This window comes from Amblyomma mixtum, chromosome 7 (genome assembly GCF_055824585.1).
Source record: "Amblyomma mixtum isolate Tamu chromosome 7, ASM5582458v1, whole genome shotgun sequence".
Classification (NCBI taxonomy): Eukaryota; Metazoa; Arthropoda; class Arachnida; order Ixodida; family Ixodidae; genus Amblyomma; species Amblyomma mixtum.
Window position 1 is genome coordinate 94035619 of NC_143018.1, and position 21759 is coordinate 94057377.

General features: G+C 44.7%; 1 protein-coding gene across 1 annotated transcript in view; it reads right to left on the bottom strand.

Moving 5' to 3' along the window:
- The window catches only part of LOC149336880 (ATP-binding cassette sub-family C member 2-like), a 108161-nt gene extending 93991 nt beyond the window's left edge, over nucleotides 1–14170 (bottom strand). Inside the window, exon 1 of the mRNA XM_089553177.1 lies at nucleotides 13891–14170. The gene's annotated coding sequence lies outside the window, so the exon portion shown is untranslated. The remainder of the gene's footprint in view (nucleotides 1–13890) is intronic.
- Between the last annotated feature and the right edge of the window lie 7589 nt (nucleotides 14171–21759).

Here is a 21759-nt window from a genome sequence, read left to right on the forward strand (position 1 = left end):
AATTTGGTGAGAAAAAAATCGACTTGGGGAGAATACGACTCGGCTCTGAAACGTCTACCGGCTGAGGATAGGCAAGTGAGCCACAGGCGAATAAAGCGATGTCTTTTATGGAATACCAGGTCACGGATGACTATAGGTGAAAAAAAAAAAAAAACATGCCTCAGCTATTTCCGGGCTGATCCAGCTTCAGAAAGAGAAATATCGTAGCAACTTCCTTGGCATAGAGGACTACTTCTGGTCGTACACCTGCCTTTAAAAGTATTTCGCTTATGGATGGAAAGTCCGGATATCCTGCACTTTGGGACCGTATTGAGGGCAACACGTGGAGCACATGCTATTTTGCTAAAGTAAAAGTGCCTACGGAGAAATATGCGCAGTGTGCCGGCTGGATGACTGCGCATCCCGTGACTATGAGCGAGTAGTCACCTGAAATGGTGCTATTGCCCACACAGGAAAGGAATACAGTATTGCACGAGCTTCAGCATTCCACTAGTGTACACCTCATCGACAAGGGAAGGCGAGCTTATCGCAGCCTGGCGTACTATATGTATTGGAACTGAGTACGCTACTAACCATAAGCTTTAAATAAAGGGAGCTTTTGAACGGTTTTCACTCTTCACATGAAATCAATCCGGACAACTTTTAACTCGGCGGCTATCAGCAAATGAAAGGCGCCGTAACTGTTTTACTGTTGATGGGCACCTAACCTGCGCCCTAAGGGAAGGTATAAAGGGGTGAAATGAGGACGAGATAAAGAGGTGTTTCAGTGGGCGCGTAGGTATTATTAGAGATTTTTGAGGGAGGGAAATAGTATGAGGTATGGAAGAAACGCCTTCACAGTTTCTTATCTATCTCGGGTGTGTATTCTAACAAAAAGATTATAAATATTGGAGTCGCACAGGACTCCATTTTAGGGTCACTTCTGTTTGTAATCTTTATTAGTGACCTTTCTAACTGCCTCCATCTGCCGATTGCTTTTTTTATGCTACTACACTTACCTAACTCTCTAGACATGTTAAGAGCCGAGAACGATTTAGATTTTATTAACATTGAGAAGTGGTGCTGTATAAATTTGTCCCCCAAGAAGGCTCTATAAATGAACTTGTTATCAACCCTGCTATATCCAAGTTCATGGTGTCCAGTTCAAAGCCTATAGCCACCACAAGTCCTCTTTCGATCAGCTTTCATTCCATGCATTCTTCGGATCGTTGCACATTTCTTGGTGTTTCTTGGTGCACATTCAACAACCTCGGAAGCAAATATCGTATGTGATCAAAATTCTTCCAAAAGCAAGACAGTATTTACGTTTACATATCCTACTTACGCTGTACTGCGCCTTTATTCACTGTCATTTGAATTATTGTAATACCTCGTATGGTCAGAAATACCACTTTCATCTCTCTATACTCCAGCTCATCCAGAACCAAGCGGTTCGTATTATCACGTGGTCTAATCACCTGGATAACGATATTACCACAATGTATTCTCTGCTTAACATCCTCGGTAATTCTGGCCTCACAAAGCAAATGGAATATTGGCTTGTCATGTGACAAATAACTGTTACCTTCTCCAGTACATACACGTTCAAGAAGTGACAAATATCACTGCATGAGATTTGCATTACACAATAGTTTTCAACAACCAAAATTTCGAACTAGCTGTTAAATTCAGACGGTTCGGTTACCTCTAATCAAATTACGGAATTTATTACCTTACACTGCGAAAATGGTGTCATTTGTGCCCTCAATTAAGGGTAAACTTCACTCGTTCTCTTTTGACTCCTGATGTATCATGATATCGTTTTTATATCTGCTTGGTCTTTACTCTGGCCTTGGAATGTATTGTATTTTTGTAATTATATTTCGTTTGTTCTAACAATTGCTAATAAATATTTATGCACACATGTATAAACTGCCTCATTCTATTCTTTTTTCCACTTTATTGCAGAGGACCCACTACAGCACTCGACTTTGTGACTTTCTGCATTCTGTTGGTACTTATAAGTTTTGCACATGCTTTTGAATAAACTCTGAAGCCAACATACAGAGTAAGAGAAAAAATGCTTTAACCACCGCTGTCTGATACGGTCACGCGTCTGCATGCGGGATGAAAGAAAAGAATCGCACAGGACGACAGAAGTTTTTGCAGCAACACTTTTTTTGTCAGCCTCAACTTTGCATCATGCAGTCGTCCAGTGAAGTGACAGAGACTAACCAAGTAACTCTCTTCGGTAAGTTTGTTTTAGAAAAGTAATAGAAGCTTCCTATCATCCAACGCAGTCGATGAAGGTAGCACCCTAGCATATAGAAGCCCACTTTGAACATTTAAGAGGGAATTCCGACGTTACGTAGGACCCCGGATATTTCCCGGCATGCGCAGTCGAACGCCTTCTTTGCGGTCGAGTAATCGGAACAGGCTACCAACTGCGTAGGTAGACAGACAATTATTAGCCTCTCCTTTATTTAGGGGTGTTGACAAGGGGCACCAAGCCATTAATTCCTAGCATGTTGAGTATCCTCTGAATTAGCGCCAATTTTCATTCCATTTTTAAATAACTCTCTTGACCTTCTCCGCTAATCCTTTAGTTGTCTCTGACTTGTTTTCACTTTTTGAAAATTGAGCATGTCCTCGCGATTTTGAAACACTTGTCCTTTGCACATTCCTGCGGCGGCATCGTGCAATGAAGGTTGTAGGGCCTTACTCTGGACAATAATATGTTCTATCGTTTGTTGTCTTGCATTTCAGCAACAGAAAACGTTATCCATGGTGTCAAATTTTTCCCGTCAACATATTTTCCTCCAGCACCCAGCCCTGGCTTCAAAAAGTTAATCACTCTCCTTCGAATTGTAAGAAAAGTTTCCCCCTTTAATCTTAGATTTAGGCGTCCTATAAAGCTCCAGCGTCGGCTTATCCAACATTTTTTTTTGCCAGTGAACATTTTCCTAAGAACATATTTTCAGTTTCAGGGTTGTTTTACTATCGGTTTCTTCTTCTTGGCATTTGTATTTGTTAGCAAACTATCTAGTTCATGGCCTCCATGTGGTAACGATACTGCATCGGTACAAGTACCTGAATGCCACCCATCGTTTGTCATTCATGTGCCTCAACCGTTCTTCGCACTGCACTTTACCTTTACAAATGTTGATCCCCCCCCCCCCGCGCTCCTTCCATATCACCTTGAGCTGCTTCCTTAGTAGTCTTTCCGAGCGCCCCCAAGACGAGCTTATACCCAGTGTCTTTTGCTTTATTTCCAAGTGCCGCATTTGTGGCATATCCCAAGCACACCACAATGTTTATAAATGTCAAGCCCGATATCTTTCCGCCTTTCCAGATTCCCCAAATAATCTCATATTTTTTTTAATTTCCGGAGCGCGCGATTTTTCATGACAGCTGCATTACTTTTTGCTTTCTTTACACTTTCCTCCCTTTGGTCACGCATGTAGCCTCTGCCGTCATTTAAGCAAATACTAAGGTACTTGTACGCCTTAACAATACGTTTTGTCGCGTGATCGTATCATGCTTATCATTATAAATCATCACTCTAGATTTTTCAGCGCTAAACCTCAGGCCTTTTTTTGAGGAAATGTCTGCCAATTCTTGATGGACTCTAGCGCCGTGTGCTATAATAGCGATGTCATCAGCATATATTTATCGCGGTAGGTGACATGTATCCAGTTGGCTTTCTCCGCCACGGCAGAGTAAACCTTAATCCACTCGTTTTTTCTGCCATTCAGTGTCCCCACTTTAAAGCATTAATGGGATTGGCGATAATGGACATCCTTGCCTAATCCCTTTTTTAACCGCAAATCTTCCTGCACCGTCCATTTACTGCCAGTTCATAGCTACGTTGTTCACCCTGTAAATATCGTTTAATGAACAGATTTTTTCACAACCCACTGTCTCTTATTCCAAAATCATATGTCATTATGCAGTGCGTATGCAGTGCGCAGTCAGTGCTGGAGTGGGGAGCGCCTAAACCCTAAGTGAATAACTGAATACGCCTTCACATTTCAGTTGGCTATTTACTATAATAAGGACATTCTGTTCACACATGATAAATATCCTTTTTTCGCTACAGCAAGGTAATTTTGTTGTTCTTCTATGCGTCGTTCATATCCCCAGTATAAAAGCCTCCCTTTTGCCTTACATCAGCATCCTCTACGACAGCTGAGCTTCACGGCATTAAGGAAGCTGTTTCTTACATCCTGCGCCGAACCGCCGGCCGTTGGGTTATCTTCACCGATTCAAAAGCATCTCTGCAGATCCTGGCCAACCTGCTGAAGAAAACGAATCACCAGCCAGTTTCCCTTGACATCGGGTATATACATCATTTAGCTATTGCCGCAGGCCACTGCATAACATTTCAGTGGGTACCTGCTCACTGTGGCATTCTGGCTAATGAAAAAGCAGATGAAGCGGCCCGTAAGGGCCATCAACATCGAAGATACATTCGAACTTTTTTCACGAAATCGGATGCGTCCCAAATGGCTAAAAGTTTTGCTTACGAAGAAACGTATCGGCTTTGGAGTTTGCCGACACATCAGTACCAATTTCTTCACTCAATCGACCCACATCTTAGATCAAGACTCTCACCCAGAATTCCTCGACAACTGGAAACACTTTTTTTTTTTTTTCCTTTATTGTGTCACGGATTCTCTCCGTGTAGGGGGCAGAGGTAAAGGCAAAATGCCTGACAGAGCCTCTGCGCCCCCACAGTTCAAGGCAGCATAACGTGTCATTTACACACATATTTGCTAAACATTTTTAGCACACAACAGAAAGCAAAAAAAAAAAAATCAGTTATTTAGATCACATGTCTTTACAGCATTAGTTTTTCTTGAACATAGTATATTTTAAAGAGGAAGAAAAGGCATGCAATACGTATTATGTAATAACAAAATTCGCTTGCATCAGAAGCCAATCAAAGAAAAGAAAAACCACAATTCATTGGTCCGAAAAATAAATCGCATTTGCAGTAAATAGATCAGTACACACAAGCATTTCAGAAAAAGAAACAAGGTTTAGACTGATGTGTAGGGTACATGCTGAAACAATGGCAAATATATTGTACAACCGAACAGAGAAATAACATAACATAATATAACATAAATAATAGAAATAACATAACATAATGCAACATAGCTGAGGTTACATGTGTTATCAGGGATGAGCGGAAGTTAACAAAAAGAGAATGCAATGTCACTGCCCACTAATAGCTTCTTACAGTTCTTTTTGAAGTTGTGGAAGGATTGTGTGTATTGTACATTAAAGTGATCACTGTTTAATATGTTAATTGTTTGATAATTCAATGTTTGCCTTCCGTAATTAGTTCTTGTGGCGGGCTTGAGATGGTGTGGTCTACGTATTGGGTATGAAGACAGAAGTAGAGCAGCGACTTCGTCTGAATTCTGCATATACAAACGGCTTGCGTTACCGTTTTGGACAAACGAACAGTCCGCATTGTGACAATTGTCCCTCTATAGAAACTGTGGAACATATCCTACTTGTGTGCCCTGCGTATGCTAAAGAGCGTGCGTACTATGAACATTGCATGCAGAAGCTCTGCCCAGTGCCCCTAACAATGGACAAAGTTTAAGGTCCCTTAGCCTGCTTCAGGCAACAGAGACTTGCAATGAACTTTCTTTTTACATATTTAAAAGACATTGGACATCTTGATAAGCTCTAAATTCACTTGCACGTTACCTTCATGCATTCTTCATGCAGTGAACTTCGTCAGCCCATTTGTCGGACTATGCGCTCCATCATTCCATAGGTTACATCAATACTCGCCATTGCATCCTTAGTACCCATTTCATGGCCGCATTTCATCTTCGGGTTTTTTTTTTTACCTCTTCCACGCTGCTCTACTTCTGTCTTTTTCTCCCAAATTCCCCTTCCTACGCAGAGTAGCATGCCAGCGATTTTTAAACGCCGGCTAAATTCTCTGCATTTCATTAAAGAGTCTCTCTCTCTCTCTCTCTCTCATCAGTTGGGTATCTTACAATAAACATTTCCTCAATGCTTAGTTTCTCGCCTTACTATTCCTCCACGTCCACAAGTACAATACTCCTAATAGTAGTTGTTTGCCTGCAATACTACATTTAAACTTTTACATGCTCCCTACATACTTGATTTATTCTTTGCCAAGTGAGCTTATGCGTAAACAACATTCCTATTCCTCCGCCGTTTCTATCTCCATTGCTGACGCACAGCAACACCACCTGCTTGACCGTGGTATATTACGTTGCGCGCAGCGGAAATAGTGCTGTTAGAGATGCAGCTGCTGTTGATGGTTCTGATCGTGGGCCTGGCATCGTTATGGTGGATTTTGTAAACGCAATACATGAAAAAAGAAGGAATAAGAGCTGTATGCTCGCTTTTACATTTCGCTTTAACGCAACAATTTTGATTGTGTACTTCAGTAACTGAAGAAAGTGGAACAAAAAAAAATGAACTTGGAGCAGTTTTTTGTGTGATGTACAGTCTTTGTCAAAAGTAACCAGGCTCCATGGTTTGCTTCTCATTTGTAAAGTAGAGCCTTTACGGGTTTCCCTAAGGTCGAAAAGTTCTTCGAAGCTGAGGACAGGGGTTCTCCTTACCATACACAGATTTAGAGCTTTAGGGCTGGCATAATAGTTTATATATACAACTGAGAAGCAAAACCATGCAGCCTGGTTACTTTTGACAAAGACTGTACGTATACTTCCTTGATTCTGTTTTCTGTTCGCCGAGCTAGCAACAACGTGCGCGGTCACTGTTCATTCATGTGTCATAGAACATTAGCGAGAAGTAAAAAAAAATGCTTAAGGGATGGTGAGATTCAGCGTCCATTCTGCAACTTGCCGTGGAAGCTGTGAGCCCCAGCAGTCGCAGCTGCTGGTCACGGCGCGGCTTCCGTTTTCCAGCATTTAGCTGCTGCTTTGTTGCCGAGTTCATCACTTGGGGCCATATGGCCTTCAATCCTGAAAGCGGCTAAAAAAATAGCCGCAATTTCATTTTTGCCTACGACCTCATGTTGTATGCTTGCCGTAAACAATACCATCATTTGCCGGCAGGAACAGAGAAGGTAATGACATCTTTGTTGAAATGAATAAAAAGAATTGGGCATGGATAGAACATGTGATGGAAAGGCAAGATAACCGATTGTCGATAAGGCTAATGGTCTGGATCTCAAGAGAGGGCAAGCCTCGCAGGAGGTCTTAGAGGGTGAGGCGAGTAGATGAGATGAGGAAGGTTGAGCAGATAAGGTAGCTCTCACTTAGACCGGGCAGGATTAGTTGGAAGAATATGAGGGAGGCCTTTGTTTTGCAGTGGACACGGTTAGGCTGATGATGATGATGATGATGATGACGATGACAACGTTTAACGTGCAAATGTTCTCCGTGTGAGCAGTTAAGCTTCGGCGACTATTTCGATGCTTGCGATGAGTGGCATATGACAGTAAATGAGGCTTTGCTGCGGTCACCAGATGGCCTCAGGCGCAGCTTCATATAGAAGAGCGAATCGCGTAATTTGGCGGACGACTCCTTCTGTATTGTTTCATCTATTTGCTTTTGCCCGAGATGGCGTGCTACGTCAAACGGGTTTCGTCATACACGGAAAGTACATGGCACTCGAAAACCCGGTTGTTATGCCTTAGGCAAGGCCAGTCATTGTCGGGTCATGTTTGAATGAATGCAGGCTAAAGCGTGCATTACCGGCAATCCTAGTCGTGTTGCCTTTGATTCTTTGGTTCTGAGCCGCGATCCTGGGTTGATCAGTACTCTAGGACCTTAGCAAGGCGTCGTAGGTGTACTATAGCGATTATAAGTTTATAGTACACTACTGTGAGAAAAAAATATTCTTCGGCGCAGTCACGTAACCCAGTTGCTTGAAATGTGTCAGTGTATGAGTGAACAAGTATGCTCTATCCACTGGCGCCAGTGCCACGCGACTGTGTCGGGACAGTACATCATTACGCTAGCCTTAGACATCTATGAAACGATTTCTTCGTGCTGCTTGCATATGATTCCTAAGGGGAAGAACAAGCAAGTAGGCCCGCACCTTCCTCAGGGAGGCGACAAATTTCAAAAACAAGCAGAATGTGGTATGGGCACCTGGGCACGGAGGAGTGGAGGGAAACCTTAAAGTCGGCGCGATAGTTCGAGGTTACACAAACCGAGCGAGTGACGACAAGGGGGAAACCAACACTACTCCGAACAGCTACGGAGAGCTCACCATGCTTTGGAAGTTAGCACGCCGTAAATACCCGCTTCCCCTCAAGACACTCACAAGACATCAGGCAACTACATGGAGACGGCTACAAAGAAGCTCATACCCAAGTCGCTACACATACAGTAAGATTTGGCCTGCGCAATACACTCCAGGGTGCGTGTGGTGCGGAGAGATAGCCACCCTCTACCACTCCGCATGGGGCAGTCGGGCGAGCCCGATAGAGCCCAAAGTTACAAACCCGTCAGTCGAGCAGTGGGAGGAGCTTCTGTCCAGCTCCGACCCGCAAGATCAGCTTGCGCTGGTTGAGCGGGCCGAGGAGGCAGCAAGAACCAAAGGGATCCCGTACCTAGGAACACCACCTGCTGCTCAAGACCTCAACCCCTAACCCCCGTCACATTTTGCGGAATAAAGTTTTATACTACTACTACTACTTCGTGCGATATGATCTTTTTGGGCTTTCCCCTAAGTGTCGGGTTCCTGTGGTCACCCGTGCGAGCGCTGTCAAAAGTAATTGGAGCAGACGAGAGCCGATCATCTCGCAAGGTTATAGCCCAGCTTTTTTGAACCGATTAGTGCGATCCCCACGAATCGCCGTGCGCTCTTGACAGACCCTGATTCCACGCGTTTGGTGCTCATTTCAGGTGTTTTTAATGACTTCTCGTTGCTTCTCTAACCGACGTTAAACGTAACCGACGTATTCGAAGCGTGGTACAGAGGAGAAAAAGAAATTAGAACATAAGGGAGGGAGGGCAGAGGCAGTTCTTACTTTAAGAGTGGTTGTATACCGGCACAAGGGACAGAAGCTGGATCGTAGCATTTGACAAACAATTTTTTCTTTAACCTTGCCTCTGATTTCAAGACCCTCTCGACTAATAACTATTTCCTGTTACTACAGAGACAAACGCCGAGCTTTCCTCCGAAGGGGAACCCTGAGCGATATCGTGTTAAGATCAATTATTGCCAGGCTAAAACAAATTGTGCGGCGTGGAGCAATCGGGTTGCTGCTCTACAAGCCGTATTGGCTATTTGGCAACGGCATAACTCATCCCGCGATGCTAAGGAAACATGGGCATTTCCAATAAATAAAATAAGAATACCAAACTCGATCCCCAGAGCTTAATTTATTTCATTGTTCGACAATGGTTTGTCGATCCCAGGCGCGGAGTCTTTGGTTCCGCTTTGTTGACAGAGGAAAGCCTTTAATAAAAAGTATTTAATCTTTCATGCGCTATGCATAGAATTTGGCACATTGAGAATTTGATGGTTTTTTTTTGGTGGGGGGAGGGGGGGGGGAGTGGTACAGATAGCAGTGAATTTTTTGTGTCACACGAATTTCCTATCTTTATGTGTGAAGTGCAGTGCTTTCTAACCAACGCAGAAAACACTGTTTTTCTTAACATTGAGCGTGTTAGCACGTTCTTCAGCATTGTCGCTTTTCTGGAATTTGTCACCCATAATACTGACGCGAATCTGTGTACTGTTCGTTCGTTCGTGCTGAAAGTCGCGGGCACGCGGCTTTAACACTTTGTGATGCGAGATGGGACAAGACAAGCATACTGATCGCGGCCTTGCGCAACTGCTTCAACATTTTCCACAGTGTTGTAGCTACTTTGGGTTTCTTGTCTCGAAGGTTCATTAACAACTTTAAATTGAGCGCAGCCAAGAACTTTAAGTAGTCTGTTCGATGACCTCCAAGCACCCTTGCTAGCCCGATAAACTTTAGTTAGCCCCGTAAACGTTTCTTTTGGAAGCTTCCTAACAGCCAGACTGCCTTCAACACTACGTGACAATATATTTTCTCTGCGCTTGTGGCCTCATGAAGATCTTCGAAAAAATTTCGTCATCGTTAAGCCTCCTGTACTCATCTGCAAAACGTAGTGGCACAGTTTCAACCACTGAGGCACCGTACAAAATTTGTGTACGTGCCTGCAAAAAACGCCCTTAGCGTTTGACAATACAACTTTAACAATTCGCTTTCTTGTGGTCTATATAAAAAATTTTGGACAAACTTTTGGAAGTGAAGTAGCGAGCAGAACCTGAAAACGTTTAGCCCGAGATCGTGGTTATGATTTTGGAGCCAGCCTCTACCCGCCACAACTAGCAGCCTCTGCAATAAAGCTTGTACTCAAGCTGTGCTTATTTTCGACGATACGTTATTGTTGACCCTCATTTCACGACATGCTAGCGTTCGGTGCGACAAGCGAATTGACAGCTGCAGGTGCAATCCGGCTTGTCGTGAATCCCGACGGGAACACCCAGCACAAAAAAAAGTAATATATCCGCTTAAAATAGAGGCTTTAGCTGAAAGCTCTTTGCCTGCACATCGATTCTGCTACGTATACACAAAAATAAAAACTGCAAAAAAGCCTGTCGACATAAGTACAGAAAAGCAGCTCCTCACAACGCGATGACAGCGGCATTATTTTATTTTATTTATATTATTTACAAGATACTGCCAGCCTCAGTTTGAGGCCTTAGGCAGGAGTGGGCATATCAATAATGCGTCAAGGAAATAACAACAAAACAGCATCACAAGAATTCAAGTGAGAAAGAGAGACGACATCAAGCAGTAATAACGAAAACTAAAGCGGGATCGACAAAAACAACAAGGCGCGTACACAGCAACATGACACAACCACGCATGCTCAATCACTTGAGCAAGAAACGAAATATACAAACAATGAAAACAACCATGAAGAACTCAAGACATTGCGCATAACGACACGATGGTAATGCTATTTTGTCTCAATAGTGTTAAGCATGCCGCAGAATGACTAGACTGTCGGACATTCCACTGTACTCGAGGTGAGCGCATTCCTCTCACTTACTGTCCGTGGAAAAAAATGAGTTTTAAACACGTTAGTCCTGCTGGAAAATTCTTTTAATTTTTTCGAATCATTAGATCGTGTTGGGCGCTTAGAAACTAAATTAATGTACACATTCTTATCTATTCCCAGCATATCATGATATAGTAATATTATAGTACTATAGTATAGATAGTAGTATAGTTACTGTACAATCAAAGCAGGCTTTGCGAGCGGAGCTCTCTAATAGGAACCAGACACGGGTCACGGACTCAGTCCCAACGTCGAAGAGACGTCTGAAAACTCATTTCGACTTCCGCCAAAAAACTCCCTAGCGTTGTATTTCAAAATGGCGAGATGTTCGATCTCTGAAAAATTAGCGCCGGATGCACGCTATAAGGATTTAGCGACAGCTGGCAGACTCCTGCGGATCACGCTAGACGATTCCTAAAAGCGGCTGTTGGTCATGCTACGAGGCGGATGTCCAGGCACTAGAACGTACAGTTAATTTTTGACAGTTCCTTTACCACCGCCATTGAGAAGGTTATGACCGGAATGTCGCTGCATCCGGGAGCATATTTTTTTTTTTTTTTAGATAACATCAAGCCGTTATTCTTTGTTCCTACTACGTCCCTTTCCTTACGGCAGATTTACAGGAAGCAAGCACGTGTCCGTCTGGCGGATATCTCAGGTAGAACAGACCATATAAAGGCCAGCAAGAAGAGAAAGGACGCAGAAGATGAGCAGAGTAAAAAAACAAACAAGCAAATGGAAAGCAAAAAGGGGAATTGAAGAAAAATGAAAAAAAAAATGGTAAATTGGTTTTTGGGGAAAGCAAATGGCACAGTATCTGTCTCACATATCTCGGTGGACACTCGTACCGCGCCGTAAGGGAAGGGATAGAAGAAGGAGTGAAAGAAGGAAGAGAAAAAGAGGTGCCGTAGTGGAGGTCTCCGGAATAATTTCGACCGACTGGGGATCTTTAACGTGCACTGACACCGCACAGCACATGGGCGCCTTTGGCGTTCCGCCTCCAACGAAACACGGCCGCCCTTAGGTGAGTATCTGTAAAATACGGCTTTTGTGCAATGAGCCATTGCAATGAGAGATTTCAGTGAGCCGTACTATGTAGCATAAAAGCAAAGTGATGCAAACAAAACGTTTCTTGTTGATCATAAAGCACAGCTGTTGCGTACATTACGCGCAGGTAATGTCTATAGTCTGGTATTGATTTTAACGCATAAGTACTATCAGGCTCAACTGTTTACGGAATGCGTGTTCTCGAAAATTAAAAAATGGTGTTGTTGTATTCTGCCTAGACCCAGGCGCCTGGTAATGTTACCAATTGAACTAGCATGTTCGTTGTCATGCACTTTCAGACACTTCGGACGATTGGCTTACGTTACTGCGTCGAACGCAGTTGTCGTCCGCTCCGACAGGGGCGTAAGGCGTCCGTGGGTGAACACATTACATACCTCATTACTTCGAAGAGAGCCATGGATACAACCGAACTCATCGAAGCAGAGAGAGAGTCGTGTTAAAGAAGCAGTCAAAGTCGGCAGTGAAAGTGTTTAGTTGTAATGTGTAGTGAAATAAAGCACTAGTACAGCACCAACAGTATCGCAGTCAATGCTAAACAGTGCGCCAGGAAAGGCTTCCGCCTTGCAGCACTTTAGAGAGCCAAAGTGCACCCTGAATTTTTTCCTCACTTCATTCGTGCGTGAAGTCACGTAGTTACGCAGTAGGTCATGACCACAAAATTATCTCATATCTAATCTGTTACTGTTGTGCATTGAGCAAAACAAGTGTTGACATTGCGGCTGCGCAATCTGTCCCGCCGGGTTTCAAACTCACTTCATTTACTCACTCATGCTGCTATTTGTTTCGCAACCTCCTTCAACTCGTAGTATAATGCCCCGTTTGCGCTGTCTATCATGGATTAGACTTCTAAGAAGCGTTGCTGGGGCTGCCTTTTCACGAATCGTCACCAACTACTCAAGTACAGACGTCCACACAACTTTCTGGAACGCTGGAGCAGCGGTGCTTCGCAGTGCGAAAGTGAAAGCCAGCGTTGGCCTGAAGGTTCAAAGCAATTAACCCAGGATGTGTGCACTGTATGCTGACTTATCGTAACCCATCGCTGGGGTCATCGTTTCTGGTGTGCTAGTGCAAATCCATTCTTTCAGTGACGTCAATAACGGGCGATGTACTGCGCCTTTCTCATAAATGAATACCAAGCAAGCACTCCATGGCAGGGCTTCCGCACATCGGCAGAAAGAACTCTTCTAACAGCTCACACAAAGCACAGAGCACGAGGCAATACATTTCAAAGGCGTTCAAACCAAGCTGTCTAGGACTCTGAGGTCAATGGCAGGTGTCGGTCACATGCGCCGAAGAGCACGGCGCTCCAGCGCTCCCGACAAGTGTTCAGACATTTGTACAACGACTGCCGTATTGCGTCATAATCCTGAAAAAAGGCAGGCATGGGAGACCAGGCACGCAGCTTCTCATCCAAGGAATGATCTTTGGTGATCAGCCGACGCCTGCAAATACTGATTGTTTTTCGCTTTGTACACACCGGAAAGCTCGGAATACAGCTATCTCATCCAGTTTGGTCATTGATGCCATTTTGCTCTGTTCTGTTAGGGTAAGTAAAATGTGTCGGGCTATTTGGCAGGCTACTGCGTTAATTCAAAGTAGCTAGAAAACGGTAGCATAATCTGGAAACATTTCTCCTACTGCGCCGTTTCGTGGTTCATATTAGTATGTTATAAGTAGCATTCATTTTTTCCAAAGTTTCGAGTTAGAATAAAGGATTCCGGCTCAACAAAGCCAAATTACCTACAGCACATAGCGACGGAAAGTCACGTACCGTTGTGAAGCTTCAATACGCCGTAAACAGAAGTCACAGATGTGCGCTGGTTGTCGGGTATGGAGTTGGTTATAAAAGAACTCCGAGGTGCAATATTCGCGCTGCCACCGTTGTATATGCTGCCTACTCGACGCACTGCCTATGAAATGCCTTCATACTTTTACCTCTTACGTACTGGAACCTCTGTTTCTACCTCCTATGCGCATCGTCCTATGCGCTAAAGGTAGGGACATATCTGCGCAGGCTTGTTGTTCCTGTCTGCTCGATGCACTGCACCTGCTCGAGCGGAGCGGAAAGTTGCTGCAATTTTTTTTCTATGCGCGTTTTTTGCGGCTTTTATGACTACGCTTCCAGGCGCGTGCGAGACCCTGAAAGCTGCGGATGGCGACAGATGCGCACTAGAACGCATGCCTACCAATGCCGGCATGTCTTTCGGGTCGGGCGAAGCCTGGCTTCTATTAAACAACAGTTGTTTGTATATCAATTCATGTTTATTTATTTACTAATACTGCAAACCCTTAGGGTCGGGATTGGTGGTGAAATTTTTTCTTTACAAAACTGGCAAATATAAGCAATAAAATAAATAAATTAAGAGTACAAGTTGAAGGTCTGCTGGCAGTATTTCATTTCTTTTCATTTTATTATCTTAATGGCCCCTTAAAAGGGGTGTTACATAAGGGGTGGCAAGAAATAAAAGCACTTATTCACAATAACAGGAAAGTTTCTACATTATCACTAAAAAGACTTGGGCAAGTGATAATGGCAACGTTGTTTGGAAGGCCGTTCCAGTCTGCGGCTGCCCAAGGAAAGAAGGAATTAGAAAAATGAGTATTTAGAGAAATTAGAGAAAAGTGGCACCAATAGAACACTGAGTACGAAGGTGGAAAGAATAAAAAGCGAATAAATATATGATCAAATAGGAATCCGACAAATGCTGCAATACAAAGTAGGCAATACGTCATGCGAACGATGTTAGTGCCGGCTGCAACACTTCATTGTTAGTGAGGTTATTCCGTGGAAGAAATGAGTATTTGAAACAGTTATTACGGGCACGAAAAGGAGTCAAAGTTAGCTGATGTCTCTGTAGGGTTGTGTATCTAATGAGCTCAGCTCTGTAGTGTCCTTCGATTAATTGGTACATGAATTTAAGTTAGCTAGAACAATTTCGTTGAGTTATTGTCGGCAGGTAAGGTCTATATAAGATATATATCTGTAATACAGCAAGAAGGCGGACAGATGGAGTGGCCAACTTCAGAGCTCGTCTTAGGAAAAACAGTTTGCGAAAGCCGTTAAATGCTTCCTTGCATGGCGGCCTTCCTTTACGTAGAAGGTGGCCATGCAAGGAAAATATTCATATCGAGTCGCCGAAGCCGTGGGCGTGGGGTGCTGATAGACGAGGATGAGATGCCAGAGTGGAGATGCCACCTGAAGTAGCTGTGTAGTAGATCCGCACAGGACGGTGGGCACTAAACGCCACGCCAGAGCCAGGGCGACGTGACGATGACGATTCTGTAGACACGTCTGCACACACTGCTACCCCCAGCATGCATAGAACTCACTTCCCACCCCGGAACTAAACAACCAGCATTGCGGCGATCCCTGAGTGCACCAAATACAACAAGCACAGATCACTGCCGCCGTCGCCGCGCCGCCAGCAGTTGTTTGAGGTCCACCAATCCATAATATTCAGGGGGCACTTTGGCTCTCTAAAGTGGTGCAAGGCGAAAGCGTTTGCTGGCGCACTGTTTGTTTTATATTTTTTTTATTTTTGCTCCTTTCCTTGCTTTTATTGTTTTTTATTTTTATTTTCATATCCTCTTTTATTTTGTTTTTGTTTTTGCTTATTTTCTTATTTTTATTTTCCTTCAAATGCCAAATGCCCTGGTTCGATTCCCACCTTCGGCGCAGTTTCTTTTTAAGCAGTGACGCCGAAAGGCGGACAAATCTGCCGACGCGTCTGTCGACACTCCTGCCGACGCGTCTGTCGACACGGCTGCCGACGCGTCTGTCGACACTCCTGCCGACGCGTCTGTCCACATTCCTGCCGACGCGTCTGCTAACGACAGTATGAGGCATTAAAGTCTTTCGCCTTAAAAAAAATGGGCGCCCTGCAGGGCGCCCATTGCAGGGTGCATATGGAAACGAAGGACGCGCACACGTGCAACGGTCCTTTCTAGGACCAACCAACCGGCACCGCAGGGCGTGCAATGCAAGCACTAAGCAGAGGCGCTAGAAGGAAACTGAGCTCTTGGCGATGCGCCCGTCGTGACCGCCGAGGATTTAAGTGGCAACACCGGGGCACGGGGATGAGCAGGGCCGCGACCACGGTGAAGGTAACTCCAAGGACGGTCACCCGCGAAAACAGCTCAGCGGAACTGAAGCTACGCGAGTGACGATGGTTGAGTCCCAAGAAAGCGGGCGTCATGGCTGGCGCGATCAGGGAAGGTGGCCAAGATGGCACGTGCCGCCGTTCTACCGTCTGCCAGACAGAAGGAAGATGACGGGCCCGTTGGAAGAAGCGCCGCCCGCCGCGGTGCGCACCCCACGGCGTTTCCAACGAGACTCTGCCTTCCGGCACCATTTTGTGTAAACATTCTTCCGAACAGAGCACAACTCTAATCGAATTACGCACAGAATCTACATTTTAAATAAATCGCGTTGTTAATGCATTCCACTGAGTCCTTTTTATTGTTATTCTTTTTGAACCCTCACCTTAACTTTATGCGAACGTATTCCGAGCAGCGACGTTGCCGCCAGCTTCGCAAGCAGTACACGAAAAGTGGTTCTTATGGACGTATCATAATTGGTCCCTTCACGTTATGTGATTCCACTATAATCTCCGTGCATTAAACGCATCGCACTTCTCATCGCCATAGCACAAATCACGGTCTAAACCTGGCGCGCGAACGGCTGTGCTCGTAGCTTTAACATCTCTATGATGATAACGTGCAAAACGCGGCCGCAACGCCGCGCGCATACCACGCGTGGATTTTGGCAAAGGTATGGCGGCTATGGCGAAATTCACTGGCGAGCATGTTTGAGTTTTATATCTTGCCTAAATCGTCCGTGTGAAGGAAGGGTTTTGTGTTAAAAGAATTATTCTTTTAGGCAATAAGCGTGCAGTTCAGGTCAGTATAAAAGAGAGAGAGAGAGACTCTTTAATGAAAAAACAGAGAATTTAGCCGGCGTTTCATTATCGCTGGCATGCTACTCTGCGTAGAGAGGGGAATTTGGGAGATAAAGACTGAAGGAGAGCAGCGTGGAAGAGGTGGAAGAAAAAAAAACGAAGATAAAATGCGGCCATGAAATGGGTACTAAGGATGCAATTGCGAGTATTGATGTAACCTATGGAATGATGGAGTGCATAGTCCGACAAATGGGCTGACGAAGTTCACTGCATGAAGAATGCATGAAGGTAACGTGCAAGTGAATTTAGTGCTTATCGAGATGTCCAATGTCTTTTAAATATCTAAAAAGAAAGTTCATTGCAAGTCTCTGTTGCCTGAAGCAGGCTAAGGGACCTAAAACTTTGTCCATTGTTAGGGGCACTGGGCAGAGCTTCTGCATGCAATGTTCATAGTACGCACGCTCGTTAGCATACGCAGGGCACTCAAGCAGGATATGTTGCACAGTTTCTATCGAGACACAGTTGTCACAATGCGGACTGTTCATTTGTCCAAAACGGTATCGCAAGCCGTTTGTATATGCGGCATTCAGACGAAGTCGGTGATAAAGTGTTTCCAGTTGTCGATGAATTCTGGGTGAGAGTCTTGATCTAAGATGTGGGTCGATTGAGTGAAGAAATTGGTACTGATGTGTCGGCAAACTCCAAAGCCGAAACGTTTCTTCGTAAGCAAAACTTTTAGCCATTTGGGACGCTTCAGATTTCGTGAAAAAACTTCGAATGTATCTCTGATGTTGATGGCCCTTACGGGCCGCTTCATCTGCTTTTTCATTAGCCAGAATGCCACAGTGAGCAGGTACCCACTGAAATGAGACGAAGGAAAAGCCGTAGCCTGAAATGTAAACAAGCATTACGGCAGATTTTACGAACCGTCATGATACCGGCAAGCGTAAAATTGGCCGTTCGCGATCAGAAAATTGAAGTGGCAGGCTTAATAGGTGTTACTCCGGCTATCCCTAATTTGTTCAATGAGTGACGATAGCAGCAGTCTACTACGAGCTGCTGGTTCGCGAGACCTGCAAGTGATGCTTGTCGTGCCCGTGAGATCAAGATTAATGCTTTCGCAGCTTTCCTGCGGTTGTCAGGATAATAAAAACACCAAAATACCGCTTTCTTCACAAGGGTAGAAGCCTGGGTGGGTTGGTAACTGAGAAAGACGCACACAACAGAGCGCCTGTGTTGTGTGGATCTTTCTCTGTCCCATGTCCCGTTTTGCGCTACCTCACACACCATGAATCACCGCTTTCTTCAGCGGTTCGCATATTTTTGTTATTCGTTGGTTGTTTCGAGAGTTGATCATGGCAGAAGGGGAGGCACTTTGTTATTAACCGGTATTTCAATCACTATTTACAAGTCATTCAAATGTTAATCGAATGCACTAACATTAAATGTTCCCGTGCAACAGCTTATTATTGACATCACACAGTAATGCACTTCGTTGAAAATACAGTTAGAAAACGAATCCACCCACCTGAATCGAATCCAATGCCGTTTAAGCAGAAGTGGACTGGTACCTCCAAAAGGGTATTTTTTACCAACATGCCGGAAAAAATTCTGGTTTAGGATGGGAATAAAAGGCAGTCATGTTACGCATATGCTCCCTCAATTAGCGACGGGTATACACTCAGTAGAGGAACCGATTCCATTTTCCAGTGAGGTAATAAATGCATGGAATATGGGGATTTAAACGGCGCGTGTCTTTCTGAAACGGCCATTTCAGTATATACGTGCTTAGTTCCCGGCACTCTCGATCGCACCGATCGTTTTGCATACGCGAAAGAAATGTTTAGCCTGTACTCCAGCGTTGGTTTTGTTTTTTGCAAGCCTAGAAGCCAGTCATCATCATCGTTATCCTGACTACACGCACTGCAAGCAAAGGCCTTTCTCATGTCTCTCCAATTACTCCTGTCCTTTTCCAGCTGCGGCCAGCGTATCCCCACAAACTTGCTCAGCTCATCCGCCCAGCTACCTTTCTGCCGCCCCCTATTGCGCTTGCCTTTGTTGGAATCCACTCTGTTACCCTTAAGGAATAGCGGTTATCTTGCCTTCGCGTTACATGCCCTGCCCAAGCCCTCCTTAATGACTAGGTTGTCACTAACCAGCGTTTGTTCCCTCTCCCACTCTGCCCGCTTCAGGTCTCTTAACGTTACACCTATAATGCTTCTCTCTCATTTACACCTATCCCTCTTCCTCTCATACTTTTTTATGTGAAAAAATTATAGAAGAGACTGGAGCAGTTTAAATCAGTGGGGCGAGAAAATGATAGCGGAATGATTCGTTTTGGGCCGCTAAAGGACTTCATCCTGCATTTCTCTTGTTGCTGCACTCTGTGCAACTACTCATTGTGATGCCATACTTGCAGCTACCATTCCGTTGGGGTACGGCTGAGGTTTCGTACAACGGCCTCCTTTTTTTTTTACAATGGACGGTTCAAGCGCCGTCGTAATGAGAGCGGAAATGCTCTTTGTACTTTATTAGCAATACATTTTTTTACTGTGCATGCGAAGCCGGCGAGTGCGCCGGATGCGCAGGTGCGCGTTGGCGAGCGCTCACCGGAAGTTCAAGCACCACGTGTTACTTACTGCAGTTTCGGTCCTCTACCTGTAGGGACTTTACGACGCACTTGTGATGAAAGACCTCCTGGGAGAAATTTCTCAGTGAATTGATGCTCATTAAGTGTCAGCTGCGTAGAGAATCGAGCGCAGAGTTCACTGGAACTAACAATCACCGGATGTGTCTTGCATCTGTAATCTGGGCGCGGACGCGCAAGCTGTGCTCAGCGCAGAGTTTTCGCACAGCGGGACGACCAAAGACCTTCGTCATAGTGGTTTTAAAAACGGCCCAAGTTCGAATGTCGGCCTCGTGATTACGAAACCAAAGGTTCACGACGTCGCTAAGGTAAAAGGCGACATTGGTGAGGTGTATGCGGTCGCCCCTGTTGTTATGTCGTCTCGCCCGTTCGTATGAGGCCGGCCAGTCTTCCACATCCTGGTCACTGTGCCCGTTGACAACATGGGGTCCCGCTGCCGGAGGGCACCGGTGCAGGTCACTGGCTGCGACGGGTCAGCTGGCTGTACACAGCCCTCGGTCGTCGTCAGTTGGGATCGTGCTGCGCAGCTCCACGGTGATGGTGAGCAATGAAGTCGGACGCCGCAGCCTCCACCAAATCAAGAGTGGTTTATAGGGATGTTAGCTGCGCCGGCAACGAAGACTCGGCCACACGTAAACGCGAAAAACAGCGGGGTGAAAGGCAGGGTTACACCAACAGCAGTTGTCAGCAAGAGCGTCGTTGTTGTTGTTGTTGTTCACCTCGTACAATGGCGCATACCCACACAGGGGGATCAGCCAAGAAGTGGCGTGCATAGAGAGTTTTTGTGATAATTTTTTTCCATGCAAATTAAAAAATAATGGATTGCTGGGGAAGTGAAAAGTAAACAGAAAACCAAAATACCAAGAAGAAATGAGAAATGCATGCGCAAGCCTCAGCCGGCCACCTACAGAGCGTCGTCGTTGCTGGCGTCGACGCTTGGTCGTCATCTTCATTCCAATGTATTTTTCTGTATTTGCGTGACTGCAGCATGGTGTAGCACAATGCCTCCTAGAAGTATGTGGTTACTACTAAAAACTTTTGTTTTTGCTAAAAGTTAGTGGTTAAAAATACTACAGAATGTTTTGTCACTTTTGTGCGTATTTTCAGACGAGGTCCTTTTAAAATATTTTCGCCAATGCATACTTTTCTCGATACCAAAGACGTGTGCATAAAAAACAGCAACTTCCAAAACGAATGGTTGCAGTGAAGACTTTTATTGACTTCAGGGTGTGGTCGGGCATCAAGGGAAGTTTTGTTCGAGCCATAAGGGTCGCCGTTAAGAAGAGAGGGTGATTCATCTTCCGTAAGGCTGTAAAAGAGGAAAAAATAAATAAGAGTGAGAAATGCCGGAGAGGAAAGACTGCCTTCCTGTTGTTTCAAGGTGAAAGTGTACTCATTTCACAACGTTTCATATAATACCTTGCTACAATAGAAATTGGAGCTATTGCTCTAGAGTTAAACTGCAGGTGTGTTCCTTTCGGTCTCTGGAGAGAATGATACGTTTAAGTTCCAGTTTACCATCTCTTTGTGTAGTATGGGAGTATTGCCTTTCAGCCACAGGAGAAAGGTACACTATACTGACAGAAAAAAAATACATGAAGTGAAGCGTGCAGAAGCAAACATAGCTGAAATTAAGCGCTGTCTCCGCATTTTTATTTTTTATGCATTTGTGCGCAAATTAATCTCGAAAATGAAAAAAACTTCTCTGCCCGCTTTTCGATCTTTACTGAGAAGGTTAACAAGCAATATGTGAAACTCAAGCAGCTAAAGCCAAGTGCCAAAAACTCCCCACGCAATTCGTGAAAAATTATATCGGTTACCTGAGACCTCGGCCTTGGATCGCTGACTTACTCCGTGCATAAGTATTTTATAATGTCCGACAAATGGGCTAGTTTGTATTGCTTTGTATAAAATAGCGCTTAATTAGCAGTGATATTTAACGTATTGCAGTCCAGGTAAATGCCGAGTTTTTACTGACGTAGTTTTTTTTTTATTTCGCAGCTGTTGGCAGTTACTTAAAACAGCGGGTGTCTAGAGTGGCGCAATGGCAGTATTGCCGGTCTGTAGGCTTGACGCAAAAACATGTTTTTCACCA